Source organism: Puntigrus tetrazona, chromosome 21 (genome assembly GCF_018831695.1).
Source record: "Puntigrus tetrazona isolate hp1 chromosome 21, ASM1883169v1, whole genome shotgun sequence".
Taxonomy (NCBI): Eukaryota; Metazoa; Chordata; class Actinopteri; order Cypriniformes; family Cyprinidae; genus Puntigrus; species Puntigrus tetrazona.
In genome coordinates, this window is record NC_056719.1 from 7,003,795 (window position 1) to 7,017,864 (window position 14,070).

Consider the following 14,070-nt stretch of genomic DNA (forward strand, 5'->3'; position numbering starts at 1 on the left):
CCGCCAACAAAAAGAAAGCAAAGACAATGCCATTAAGTATTTCAATTACTGTTTTAACTTTTATTATTCTTTTGAAATATTGAAATTTTTATTTCAGTATTACACATTTGGACATGGAGCAGCATTTACTTTCGACCGCGGGCCTACGATATCATTGATTTGTCTTTACTCAATTAAACAATTACAGATCAAGAAAACACAATTACATTACATATTCTATAAAACATAATATTGAATAATAATATATATATATATATATATATGTATATATATATATATATATATATATATATATGAAATACACACACCAATTCTTCTAAAGGCAAGGAATTAAATAAGAAACTCTGAACGTAATTCTCTCCTGTTTTAATGGTCATTTCGAAGCAACAGAATCCCAAGGCAATTTGCCGAAGCAATGAAGATGCGCTTGTCGAAATACAGTGAAGAAGGTATTCAGTGAACATTGTCGTACTTTAAAGGGCAGGCATCAACAAACTGAAGAACCCTTTAATAAAAGCACAGTTAAGTAAATGATTTTGTCTGTTATCCAAATTTCGTGTGTGTTGCTCTGAAGGACTTTACAGGCTGAAGTCATAACTAAGTCAAATAATATGTGAAGGCTACATTAGCTGCTCAATCGATTTGAAAAGCATCTTGAAGTACATACTGGGCCTGTCTTGTGTCTCTAGCTTGAGAGGTGCAAGAAGCAGCCTACTATGTCTATTTTCTTGAGGTTTCACAGCTTTCCTCTGCTATCTGCATTCTTCACTGTAATAGATACATTTTCAATGATAATAAGCATTATATAATTAAACTGTAATTAAACATTATGACAATTAAACTCATAATTTCATAATTAAATTCATAATTTAAGTGTTGCTGTAATGTTTTATTTACAAACACTGCAGCATAAGATCTTATTCTGTAAGCTGAATACTTTTACAATGAAAGCATTCAAAGGCTGTACAAACAAACAAGTAACTGCTACACATGCCATGTCTGTAACTACTTTCCAGAGTGTGTCTAACTTTTGCATCTGCTCTAATTTTAACTTTCTTCTTCGTATAACGCAAAAATATAAATGAAGGCAATGGCAATAAAAAAGTGTAAATAATTTATCAGAATTCACATAAGCGATCACTCTGCTCACCAGTGAACATTCTTTATTTGTTCAGCTCTATTTTCATTTTCTGCGTAATAATTGAAGATGAATCTTGAAACTAACTTGCTGTCTACGACGTAATTAAATTAATAATGCTACTTTGTACAACCAACGATTATGATGCTGATTTCAACATTCTTCACTACGTTCGACCGTAAATTAACAATTCTTCCGGAATGACATATATTTCCCTGATAACATCTGAATGAGCTTAATGATTAATAGGTATTTCTAGGCCGAAATGAAAAACCGAAACAAAATGTCATTCAGTGGAAATTCATTATTAGTCATTCTACTGATAACGATTTGACAGTTGCTGCTGATAGTCGGTAGCCATGTCTCTATACAATATCCGCTGACCCAGCTGGTAAACCAATGCGTGACGTCACCTACCTGTCTACAAAAGCCTGAGTACCATGCGAAAAAATAAAAAAAGGTACAAAAGGCACATTAATTGCGTTGTACATTTAAATGACAAATAAATTGCTTCCATTTGTGTCTCTAACAACGAAAATAATTGTCATTGATTTTTCACCAATAAATATTAAACTGGCTTGCCAGTGTATTAAAAAGCTATACAAAAAATGTTAGCAGTAGCAACATACCGCTGAATTCGAGTGCAGTCAACGTGATTTCTCTGCCGACGTCGCTACCTGTCGTATGTCTTAACGGCGCTCATTTATGAAACACAAAGAGAAAGAAAACATGTAAACCGCGCGAAGCGTAATACGGCTTACTACCCAGTAATCGTCGGGTAACTTACACTTCTCTGTTGTTTACTAATTGATATTGGTTTATGCAGTTTCTTTGAGAAGAGGAACATTGTTGTTCGAATAACATTCTGGCCTGTTGTTTATGTAAGCTATGTGAAGCCAAACTATATAAATATGATTATCTATGTGAAACAACTGCTTGTGCATGTAACTTCTGTACTTTTTATGAAACTGCTCGCAACGGCCAGACTAACAGAATCAGCACGATTACCTTTTCGTCAACTCGACCAACTAAAACTCTTCGGACTCTGTTTGTTGCAGGTTCCCTGTTTTATTGTATAGTGACAGTGGAGTTTTTCTTTTTGATGGTAGAGAAATAGAGGCAAACAACTAGAAGGCTGATTAACGAGAATGACGCCAGATGTTATTAATTTTAAATAAAGTAGGTATTCGAAGTATTTTCTGCTTTTAACTTAGTGACTATGTCGTGCAAATAAAACGCACTTTGTTAATTAATGGACAATGCAATGAATTATTATCTTTTTCGGAAACGCTACTGAAAGCGTTACGCAGGCTGATATATCTATATTTCGCGCTTTTATAATTGTTGGCTCTGTTAATTACAATCTGTATGCTACGTTCCAGTCATCGGTTATAAATTTCTGATAGCGAACCCTCTTATTGTATATTAGCAACCAACTTTTGTTAAAGCAACAGCAGCAGTGTACCGCCAGGCGACGCTACAAAAACAACTTTGTCTGCATTGACTTTCTAAAAGCTTTGACTATTTGAGCACCGCTTTAAAGTGCTGTTTATGTCGGCAACGACCGGAAGCCGCGGGTGTGTTTTCGCTTTTTGAAAAATGAATTTTCTTTTCATGAGAACTGGCTTTGCCCGCATGACAACGATAAAACTGTTTGCTCTTGCTAATTTCATTCTCCAAATGTCTTTTGATAAATGCATAATGAAATCATTTATCTCACATAATGTATTTTCTCTCATCGTCGCGTGGAAAACCCATTGTTATATTGAAAAACGACCAAGCCTCGACGATCATTCATTTATCTTCCTTTAGAGAAGAGAATGTGTTTCTCTCATCTAATGTTAATATTTATTGCTGTTCAGCCATTCTACAGTTTGAGTATAAGGGAATAGCTTGCTGACTCCTGATGCCAGCTATCACGAGCATTATGGTGGTCGCTATGCAGGCTGTGAGCCCTTATCATTTTCAGCAATTACATCTTGCAGTTTGTTTATGTTCTGTATTTTATATGAGCTAAGGCTACTCTGATGAACACTGAATTATCTTCCTTGACTTTGCCCAGTTTTGAATATGGACTTTTCCCATATTGCCGTTTTAGTAAGGAAGATGCTGGTGTTCACAACCTGAATTATGCAGATCGACCGCAATCTGTTCCCGAACATCGGAAGTCGTATGTTTTCTTTATCTTGATTGAAACATGCCCTTCTTTATGTAAATCATTGAATGAATATGATTTTGTGCCAATATCTTTAGGTTTTGAAAGACACTTTAAAGAAATAGTTCTTATAAATGTAAATTCTGTCATTAGTTAATCACCCTCAGAAGTATTCCAAATCTGTATCGAAATGTCTTTATTCTGCGAACACAATAAAAATGTACATGAAAGTTTATGTGGTCTGTTTTGGTCAGCACGACTTCCATATTCTTTCTGCAGAAGTCAATAGTGACAAAACGGCTTCCTGAAGCTGGCGTTTTTCAAAATAACTGCTGTTTGACAAAGATTCACAAATGACAGGTAGATGACTATTTCCTTCGAGAAGACATGATAAAGGCTTTAACAACCATATTATTATTTGGAAATGCTGCGTGTTTGAAGAAAGTCGAAGCCTTTCTGGAAAGCCATCTTTGCTCTTTGTCGTGCTATTGCTATTAATTTTAAACACTAGTGTTGATGAGAAGCATCATATGCATGCTGATGGCTCAGTTTGTCTGTTTCCTGCCTGAGAGTAGTACACTACTTTAATTCTACCTGAATCTTCATTTTCAGTATATTAATTCTTGTTTGGAGACTTCTTCTGTTGTAATGAGACATTTCAGGTATTATGTATTTCATTATTTGGTAGTTTCAAGACGCCTCCTAATAAACTGAGTTTAGAGACTGATGACTGACAATTTATTATTATTTTGTGTGTTAACTGAATAACAACATTTCAGTACTAAACACAAAACTTTTATATCTGTACATTGCACCTGCACTCGTATCTACTAACTGAGAGATATTTGTTTCTGAGGCTAATTGAACAATAAATCACACACACACACACACACACACATTTGAAGTTAAAAACTTAAGCTAAAACCAGTTCTTGTTTTGTGGCAACTTTGATTCCTTTTTGATCCATGACTAACTACATGTACATATATATGTATGCATGTGTGTATATATATATATATATATATACATATATATATATATATATATATATATATATACATATATATATATATATATATATATATATATACTCACATATATATATATATACATATATACTATATATATATATATACATATATACATATATATATATATATATATACATATATACATATATATATATATATATACATATATACATATATATATATATACTATATATATACATATACATATATATATATATGTGTGTAATGTGTATATATACATGTATACATATATGTATATATATATATATGTGTAGCATATGCTGTATATATATATATATATGTGTATATATATATAGCAATGACATATATTATATAACTCACTATATATATATGCTATGTATCTATATATATATAACTGTATGAAAATGTTATATAGTTTTGTTTTCAGATGGCTCTTTTGTGGAGAAAGTGACTTCTTTACTTAGAACTATTGTCTTGTCTACATTTTAGCTGTCATTAAAGACCCTTTATAGCACTATTATTAATCTTTGTAACTATTTATTGCATTTGTTGCATTTTCTGAAATTCATTGATAAATTTTATTTTTATTTATTCATCGAAGTCGCTTCCACAAATCATTTCTTCCCTTTTCGAAAGCATTGGTTACTGAACATATCTGGGCACTTCCTAATATAACGTGTAGTATCAGCCAACTCAAACAGTGTGTTATTGCTGTAGGTGGCTGTAATATGTTTATATGTCAGAGTCACGACCTGTCTGATGTTAGCTTATTCACTTGTTTAGGTGTGAGAAGGCTTCCAAGCTGCTGATATAAGCAAACTTCCAGGCCTCAATGACAGTGATGCAATTCGAGTTTCGGCACTCTGTGCTTTCGCTCTGACTCTCTCCTTTAACCCTTGTTTTGCGTTATCTTCAATGACGGTGATTCTTTTGTTGCTAATCTGGAATTCGAAGATGAACAACGATTTCATTCGTGAAATAATATAGTAATGATGAAAGTTGATCCCGCGCATACCATTTTGACATTTTGTCTCTGGCAACCTGCACGCACTAAAGTATGGCATGCGTTTAATGAGCAAGGCACTGCTGCTTGACTCATCTGACCTTACTAGTCACTTTGCTCTTTGGTTGGCATGTACATGTATACTTCCTTTAAGGTGTTAATCGACTGGCGTGTTGCGTGGCCGTCAACTCTGCAACACTTACTAAAACGATGTCTTGTTTCAGCTGGAGAAGCTTGAAGGTGCAGGATTTCTGATCTAGGCACAGCGATCATTATTCCCTATTTCCTTTCACTTCCGCAACTCAGGTGGTCACTATTTATATCTCGCAGCGAGGCCACTGCATCGTCATGACTGCTGTTCTGGCATTTCAATTCTTAATTTCCAGAGCTGCCCATCGAATATTTCATGTTGCTTTTACAATCTTCAGTGAAACAAGTACTTTTTAAATGGTTTATTAGACACGCATTTATATTTGAGCATCAATGTGTGAAATAATTTTTCTCTTATTATTTTAGGAAGAGCGATAACTGTTAAACCCACTGGAGAGCGTCATCTCAACAGGCTAATTCCTCTTGAACTCTGTGGACTGGGCACCCATCGACAGTCTGGCAGAAGACCTTTCCCTTCTTCCCTCTCCATGCTCATCTCCGTTTACTGCTGGCGTTGCTGGCAGGGTGACATACGCCTTCATCAGACTGTACATTTCATTTCTGACATGTTCAGACAACGCACCAAAAGATTAAAATGCAGTAGATTGTGATTCAGATGCTGGAAGGCTATTGAACAAAAAAAAAAAATATTGGACCAAAAATGAATGATTTGTAGTTTTATATCTTGGGATTTGTTTGTGGGATATGGGTTTGTGTTCAGTTGATTATTTCTTTAAATAATTATATAATGTAGTGTATGGATACAAATGTTTATTTTTAAGGTGTTTTATAAATGTATTTGGCTTAGAATAATTGCCTATGGCCTGCCATTTTGTTATCAACTGAAACTGGGTTTACAAAAGCTGGAATAATTAAATATTACACACTAAAAACATAAAAATAAAAAATGTTGCTGAAATAAATGTACTACAATACAGTACTACAATTACTAAAATGAAAAATAAATAAAAACAAACAAACAAAAAATACTACAAAGCGAATAAAATTATAAACGCATATACTAAAAGAAAATATATATTAAAAAAGCTAATTCAAAATATAAATAAATACTGCAAAAAATATGCAAATAAAACTAAAAGAACCTGCTTTTAAACATTGGTTTGTTTAAAAGCATTTTATTAATAAGGCAACATAAATATTCCATACCAGTTGACATAATACCTAAGTATGTAAAGATTATATCTCATTTCTAGAGTTCAAATCATCAAATACAGAGATTGCGTCATTTTAGGCAGGGTTTGGAAACTGATAATCTCACGCTTCATATTGAGCATTTGTGGCTTCCATTATAGACATTATTTAGAAAGTAAAGAAATCATAAACAATTCACACTTGTCTTCTTGCTAGTTATGCCAACTCAATATAATAAAAACAGTCAGGGATACCACATCACATGCTGGAAGAAATCCCACCCATCTTACTGCCTCAGATCTGAGACCTCATTTATAACACACAATCTACACAATGATCAGATTTAATTGATCACTGATGTGTGAAAGTGCTTAGTGTCACTTCAGGTTCGTGCACTTTTTTATGTGCACTTATACACTTATTCGCACATATGCATATCTGAGGAATGATGTCTTAAATTAAAATAAACATCATTTTATAAACAAGGCCCAGATCTCGTGTGCTTTCAACCGAACAATGTCTCACTAAGCGTTAACCATACTCTATGCTATGGTTAAACAATTAAATTTAGTGCTAAAAGAACAAGCCTAATGTTTTGACAGACATAATAGTGATGCTGTTCCAAATATTTTCGAGAGTAAAAGCACTTTTAGACCCACTTTGTGATTTACTGTGTTTTCAATGCAGGCTTATCCAAGAGACTCAAAATACAAAGCCCATGCAGACCTCTAAGCAGCAACATATATACATTTAAATATACTTTTAAATCTGGCATTAAAAATATAGAGTTTTGAAGTCAGTAAGATTTTTTAATTTGCTATTTATAGGCTGCAGTTTATAGTAACTGTTTTCTGTTTCAATGCTTTTAAAGTATAATTCATTCCTGATGCAAAGCTGAATTTTTTTGCATTAATTCAGTTTTAAGTGTCACATGATACTGGAAACATTTCTAATATGCAGATTTGATACTTTTACCTATCATTAGCAATATTGAAAACTGCCGTGTTGTTTAATTTTTTTGTGATTAAAAAAATAAATAAATGAAAAAAATCTTACTGAACCCAAACATTTAAATGGTAGTATATAGAAGTCTGAATATGCAGTTAATAATTTTTTAAAACTTTTAGTTTTACTGTTTTGACAGCTATGTTTATATCAGCTAAAAGATGTGTAGAAATGAATGTAATGAATTATTATTTGTGCACCTACTGCATCAGCTAACGTTTATCAGGTAATTTTTGATACTTTCCTTCAGTAAAGTTTTATTTGTGGTGATGTATCAGTGGTTCTCAACTGGTGGGTTTCAAAAAGAAATGGGTCTTGGGTCTGTTCTGGGTGGGTCGAGGACAGCAAAATAAACAGGCACTAATTCCTTTAACATAATTTTAACATAATTAATAATTTAACATGATGTTTATGTCCAACATTTTGTTGCCAAATATTGTGTAAATTTAATTTGTGTTAATTATTCAGCCTATTCAGTTCCTTGTCATATACAATATTTTACAGAAATTATAGTTAACGGTACATTTTGCTCAATAAACTATTTTTTGTTCTGTGTTGGTTGCTATTTGATGTCCAGCGTAAAACAATTGAGAACCACTGCTCTATATAATTTAATTTCACAGTTTCAAGGGCAATTCAGGCCACGTCGGCAATGGACTGTCTCACTGTCTGGATTCACTCTCAGAGCAATAGCGATGCCATAAACAGTTCATGGATGTTATAGGATGTGCTCACCCAATGAAGGTCACTAGACATGTGCTCAGTGTTCTTCACTGAGCCTTTCATAAAAAGCCCCACATTGCTCACTCCTTAAGCATTGCCAGCAGTTCCTTAGTCTCCTTATAGCATTAGAAGATCAATGTTCAGCTGAGGACAGCTCGGATGCAAAGGTATCTCCAATGGGGTCAGACAGCTCTTGCTTGGGCAAAAGTCAAGTTCCCTTTTGATTTTTTCTGTCGAAGTCACTCAGGTGTGGTGGGAAGCTGCATCTGCTCAAACAGATGGAGAATTCTCTGGTTTCTCTGTCTTTAAGATAGAGTTTATCCAGCCTAACTCTTTATTGGTTTCTGTAAGCCCTTCGACTATAATGACCAGGACTGAGTGAGGTCCATCAGTTGCTTCAACATATCCATAATATCAGGGTGATCTTTGGCTCCATCAATGAACTCCTCCAGTGTCAGTTCACCTGAACACATTTAATTAAAGAGAGATGTAGATGAATAAGTGCTTAATGATGAGGATTGTAATAAGTTAACTGGTTCTCACCTTCTCCGTTAACATCAATTTTTCAAATATAAGAGCCACTACTTCCTCGGCTGCGAGGTCTCGATTTCTTGTGATGTCTTGTATGGCCTGAAAAAACATATAATTTCAGAACTTTTCTTTTATACAAACACACATTGAAATCTAACACAATATCCCATTTCTAGAGCTGCAGCATTATTGTATGGAGGTGTCCAGCAGCCACCTGAGGTCATCTGAACATGACACGCAACACTATTTCGGCTTCTAGAAGAGTGTCAGTCTCAGAAACCTCAGTACAGAAACAGCAAAGGAAGACAGTTCTCTAACTGGATTAAATTAGATCATCTACAAGTTAAGCAGACTGATCCAGTGTCCATTTTCACCTGACCTGCCCTGACCTGCAGTCAGGATCTATTTTGGCTTTCTATTTTTGGGTCGTTCACAAAGAGCTGATGTGGGGAGAAATACATGTAATACATGTAGATAATTCAGTGCCTGCAGAGGTTACGTCCCATGCTGATGAACTACTCTTAAAAAAATAGTACGAGTGGAGGATCACTCTCAAGATTTCCAAAAGAGCGCTTTAAGGTGCACTTTAAATACCTGCACTTAAATAACCTAAAACAAAAAGTGTGTAATTTTGCACACTTCATGCATTCTAGTAGTGCACTATGTGAGTGAGGGCTCGGGCTGTCGTTTCCAATCATGAACGAAACACTACGTGGTTGAGTACATGCATGTTGAGAGTGTATCTGGCATCTGTTGTGTTTTGTGCAACAAAAAGAAAGGAACCTAAGAATGGTATTCAAAATGTTCACTTACAGTAAATATTGTTTCCAATTCATCCTTGTCAATTTTTCCATTGCCATCCTGGTCAAAAAGTTTAAAAATTACCACTTGAGTTTCTGGTTGATTTCCCCCTTGAGCATTAAGCTGATAGCAGCGATGTATTCCACAAAATCTATGTATCCATCCTAAAGAAAAGACATGGAGAGAGAGAGAGAAAATATTTTTGTTAGGATATTTTAGTGCGTAGTTCAGCCATGAAACACTAGATGGTGCAGGCTGACGGTATTGACATAACTGATTACATACACAGGGTTGACTTGAATATCATGACTTGGCACAAGCTGATTGGTTCATGTTTTATACACAGCCAATGAGCTTGCTACTTACATTTAAATGGCTGGCTAGCATTCCTTTGAGCATTTGAGCATGTCTCTCTGAAGCCCCCAGCTCCACCTGAATAGATCTGCTACAGGTTTATTTTATATTCTATTTGTACAGCAGCAGCATGTCTTAAATACTCATGGCAATGTATTGCCGTATGCACTGACAAATAGCAAGAGTCGTGATTGAGATGTGAACAATCTGGCAAAGGAGATCCAGGCAAAATCATTACGGCAATCAGTCTGCAATGAGATCTCAGTGTTGTATTTGATCAGTAAACCAATCAATTTAGCTTAGAACAACATGTAACCTTCAAATTTCTTAATAAACATCACATATCATATTGCCTGTTGTTGACATAGTTGACATAAAAATAAAACAAAATGGTTAAACAATGCTAGAATAAATGCTAGAATGTTACATACATTTAGTTGCTATTTTTAGCTATATTTTAAATATATTTATAGCTATATTTTAAATATATTTAAGCTAGCCATATAATGCTTTAAAAGTAGCATTTTGCATGAACTCAAAATACATTATAAGACAGAGGATTTGAAGTATTTTCCCAGCTGTTGAAGTAAATTTTGTCATTTTCTTAACTAAATCTATTTTCAGTATAAAAATATTTTTATTTTACTATACATTTGGCAATGTACTGTACATTTATTTATTTACTACAAGTATTTGATGTATATTCTGGCCTATTCTTTATTTATTTCTTTTGCAGAGTGGGTCAGAAGGCTTTTGAACATGATAAAAATAACTGTACGTTACTAAATTCTACATGTGCACCAGAGATCAAACTGCATACTATTAATGTTTACAAGTCTATTTGATTCATCCATTTAAGATCAAAAAATAAAGGATATCTGTGTAACCGGTCTAAGAAAGATGATTTGCAAGATTGCATTACTAGAACCCAGATAAAACCCTTCGAGAATGAACCTCACACCCCATCCATGTCGAGAAAGTGAAGAACACCTGGTCAACATAGCTGTTAGCATCCTCAGTCATGCCCTGCAGTCCCAGGATGGACTTGAGCTCAAAAAGTGTGATGAGGCCTGATGGAGACTCCCGCATAAACTTGTTGTACCAGTGGTGCATGTCCTCAGCGAGGATGTCGTCCAGACTTGCGTGTGCGTTCCCCATGACGGTGCCTGCAGCCCTCGCTGGTCCAGGCGGTTATCGTCCTGTGAGCTCTGATGGCGAGCTGCAGACTGTCCTTCGGGATACTGAATGTCTGAACCTATTAGATCCAGGTACCAATAAAAGGCGGCACCTTAAAATAACTGGTACTAATGAGATAATGGCAAGGCCTGACCGTTAAAGAGTAACTGGCACAGAGAAGAGAATGCTTATATAACAGCGTTCAGCCTGCAGATGAACTATTGTGTGGTCAGTGTAGTCCAAAGTGCATCAGAGGCCAACTCTTTTTATGCTTTAGCCTGGGAGCTCTAACAATTATAGCTATCCATCTGTCTCTCAATGCAGACTTTAAATAACTCTTAATTTTCACAGAAATAGTCCAATTTAAATAGGCTTGCTAAAATTTGGTCTGATACGGATTAATGGTTTAATTAAAATGTGTGATAATGACACATTAAAATTCTGTACTATTTTGTCTACATAAAAAAACAATAATTTAAAAGACTACAATTGCATAGTGTTACATAAACATAGCATAGTGTTATATGTCTACACTTTATATTAGGTGGCTTTAACTACTGTGTACTTACAAATCAATCATTTGGTGCCACGCACTTACATGTTTTTACAAAAATATGTAATAACATCTGTAATTAAGTTCTGTAATTACATTTATAAAAAGTAGTAGTATAAAAAGTTATTTCTAAAGGAATGCAACATTATGTAACTAAATAAGTTACTTTTTATGGAAACTAATGCGTTATGGCACTTTTTTCTTGTTACCTTTTAAATATGAGCAGGGCTTGATTGTTTGTTTTTAATATAAGTTGTTCTATTTATAGAAAATGTAAAAGGCCTTTCACATCAAAAAGTGTAATGAAAAAACCTTAGGCTGAATTCATGTCTGTACAGCACATGAGTTAGTTTATCTCAAGTCATTTTTGCTTAGGACAGTTAAACTGTATCATCAGAGGTCAGCAGCAAAGACATTAGTCAATGAAATGGTATTAGAAACATTTGTATTAACATATTTAATTACTGCAGGTTTGTGTATTTTATATTTATTTAACTGCTTTACTTGAGTTACGTGTGATGAATTAAAGCACATTCACATTCATCCCAGCCTTAAACCTTACCCATGCAGCAAACCTGGCCTAACGTGCCACGTATCCCACCTCAATAGCAGCAGGCGTTTTCCAACACAATATGAGCACAATAACTAAATTGCACTTATTTTTACAAATTAAGTACATCAAATTACATTTTATGACAAGTAGTAAAAGCCACTCTATATATATATATATATATATATATATATATATATATATATATATATATATATATATATATATATATATATATATATATATATATACACACACTCACATAATACAAATATATTGTGCATCCCAAAGTTCTTTTGATAAATGCTTGCATGTAGTTTCTGGTCATGCAGAATCAAAATAACATTTTATACTTTACAAAATCTTATTATTGTAGGATTATTGTTTTGCATAATTCTGACATAAATTCAATTAATACATTATGCAGATAAGACATTTTGCGTAACCAGCTAAACAGTTTTGCAAAATCAAACTAAAAATGTTTTATATCTTTAGATCTATGAACAACAATCGGCACCAAATTTCATAATTCCTTTTAAAACGAAAATGGTGATCATAGCAAATGTACACTGCATCACTGGTGAAAAATTGTTGTTGACTTCCACATATAAACCACTTGGAATTAAATAGAAATGAAAGGTGAAGAAAGCATTTTTGCAATTCACTGGTAATGAAGTCACAACACTTTAATGCAAATGCTACTGGTGATACGACCTGATGATCTCCCAGCTTCATTCTGTCTGCAAGCCAGTCTGATCACTGACTTTTCTCACTTGAAAGTGGTGGCGAGGCAGATCTGTGCTCTCCGTTAGGGTCTTAATGTGGTTTGTAGCCACTGCAGTAAATGGGATTAAGTGACTCTGGTCATTAGCTCAAGCGTTCATTGTGAGCATTAGCCTGAACCTCTCAACTCATTACTTTCCTGCCATTTCTAAAGTCTACCAGTAAATTAGGGATTCTGGGATTCAAACATAACATAAAAAAACTAAACAAATGAAAACATTGATGACATGCAAACACACATAATTACAAGACAGTGAAATGTGATTGGCTCGTGTGCTATGCATGCTTATCCCTCACACAGAGAGCAACAGGCACATGTCACTCATCTTTGGAAAAGATTTTATAAACCGTATAGCATAAGCCAATCTCTCCGAGCAGAACAGTTAGTAAAGCAAAAAGTCACTTCTGTAAAAAACATTTTAAATTCTCACAGCAATGGCTATTATCTAATCAATTTCATATTTTTATTTTTACATCACATTTTCTAAGTAAACAATATTAACGATTAGGGACAGAACCAAAAGGCTGCTAGTATTTAGTTGAAAGCCAGATTAGGAAACATGAGTTGATCCACAGTAAATCCTTCCTCTCCTGACCTTGAATATCTGATTCCAATCTTTAATTAATCTAATTGCTATTACTGGATAATACTGCATCCTTTCACAACTTAGAAAACCAGCATGATATTTGGGTCCAAGCCATAGTTAAATATACTAGTCATAGTAGTGTTCAATGTGAATAATTAAACAGAACACTTGCTTAAAGAAGCGAGAGAGCTCTATTTAAATGATAAGCTGTGCCTCTCTAGAGCTTCCATGAGGTCAGGTCAAGAGATGAGAACAGGACTAATGCTGAAAATCTGTCAGTGACCACAGTTACAAGATTTTATAATGGAAATGAGAAGATTCTGGTACTTACTCTGAACATATATGTAGCTAATATTACGACCAGAATACGACCAGCCAGAATCATGACCTCAAGAT

The 14,070-nt window shown here is 34.3% G+C and overlaps 1 pseudogene; it reads right to left on the reverse strand.

Annotated features, from left to right (window-relative positions):
* Window positions 1-8,609: 8,609 nt before the first annotated feature.
* Window positions 8,610-11,183, reverse strand: LOC122326995 (annotated as a pseudogene).
* Window positions 11,184-14,070: the final 2,887 nt, after the last annotated feature.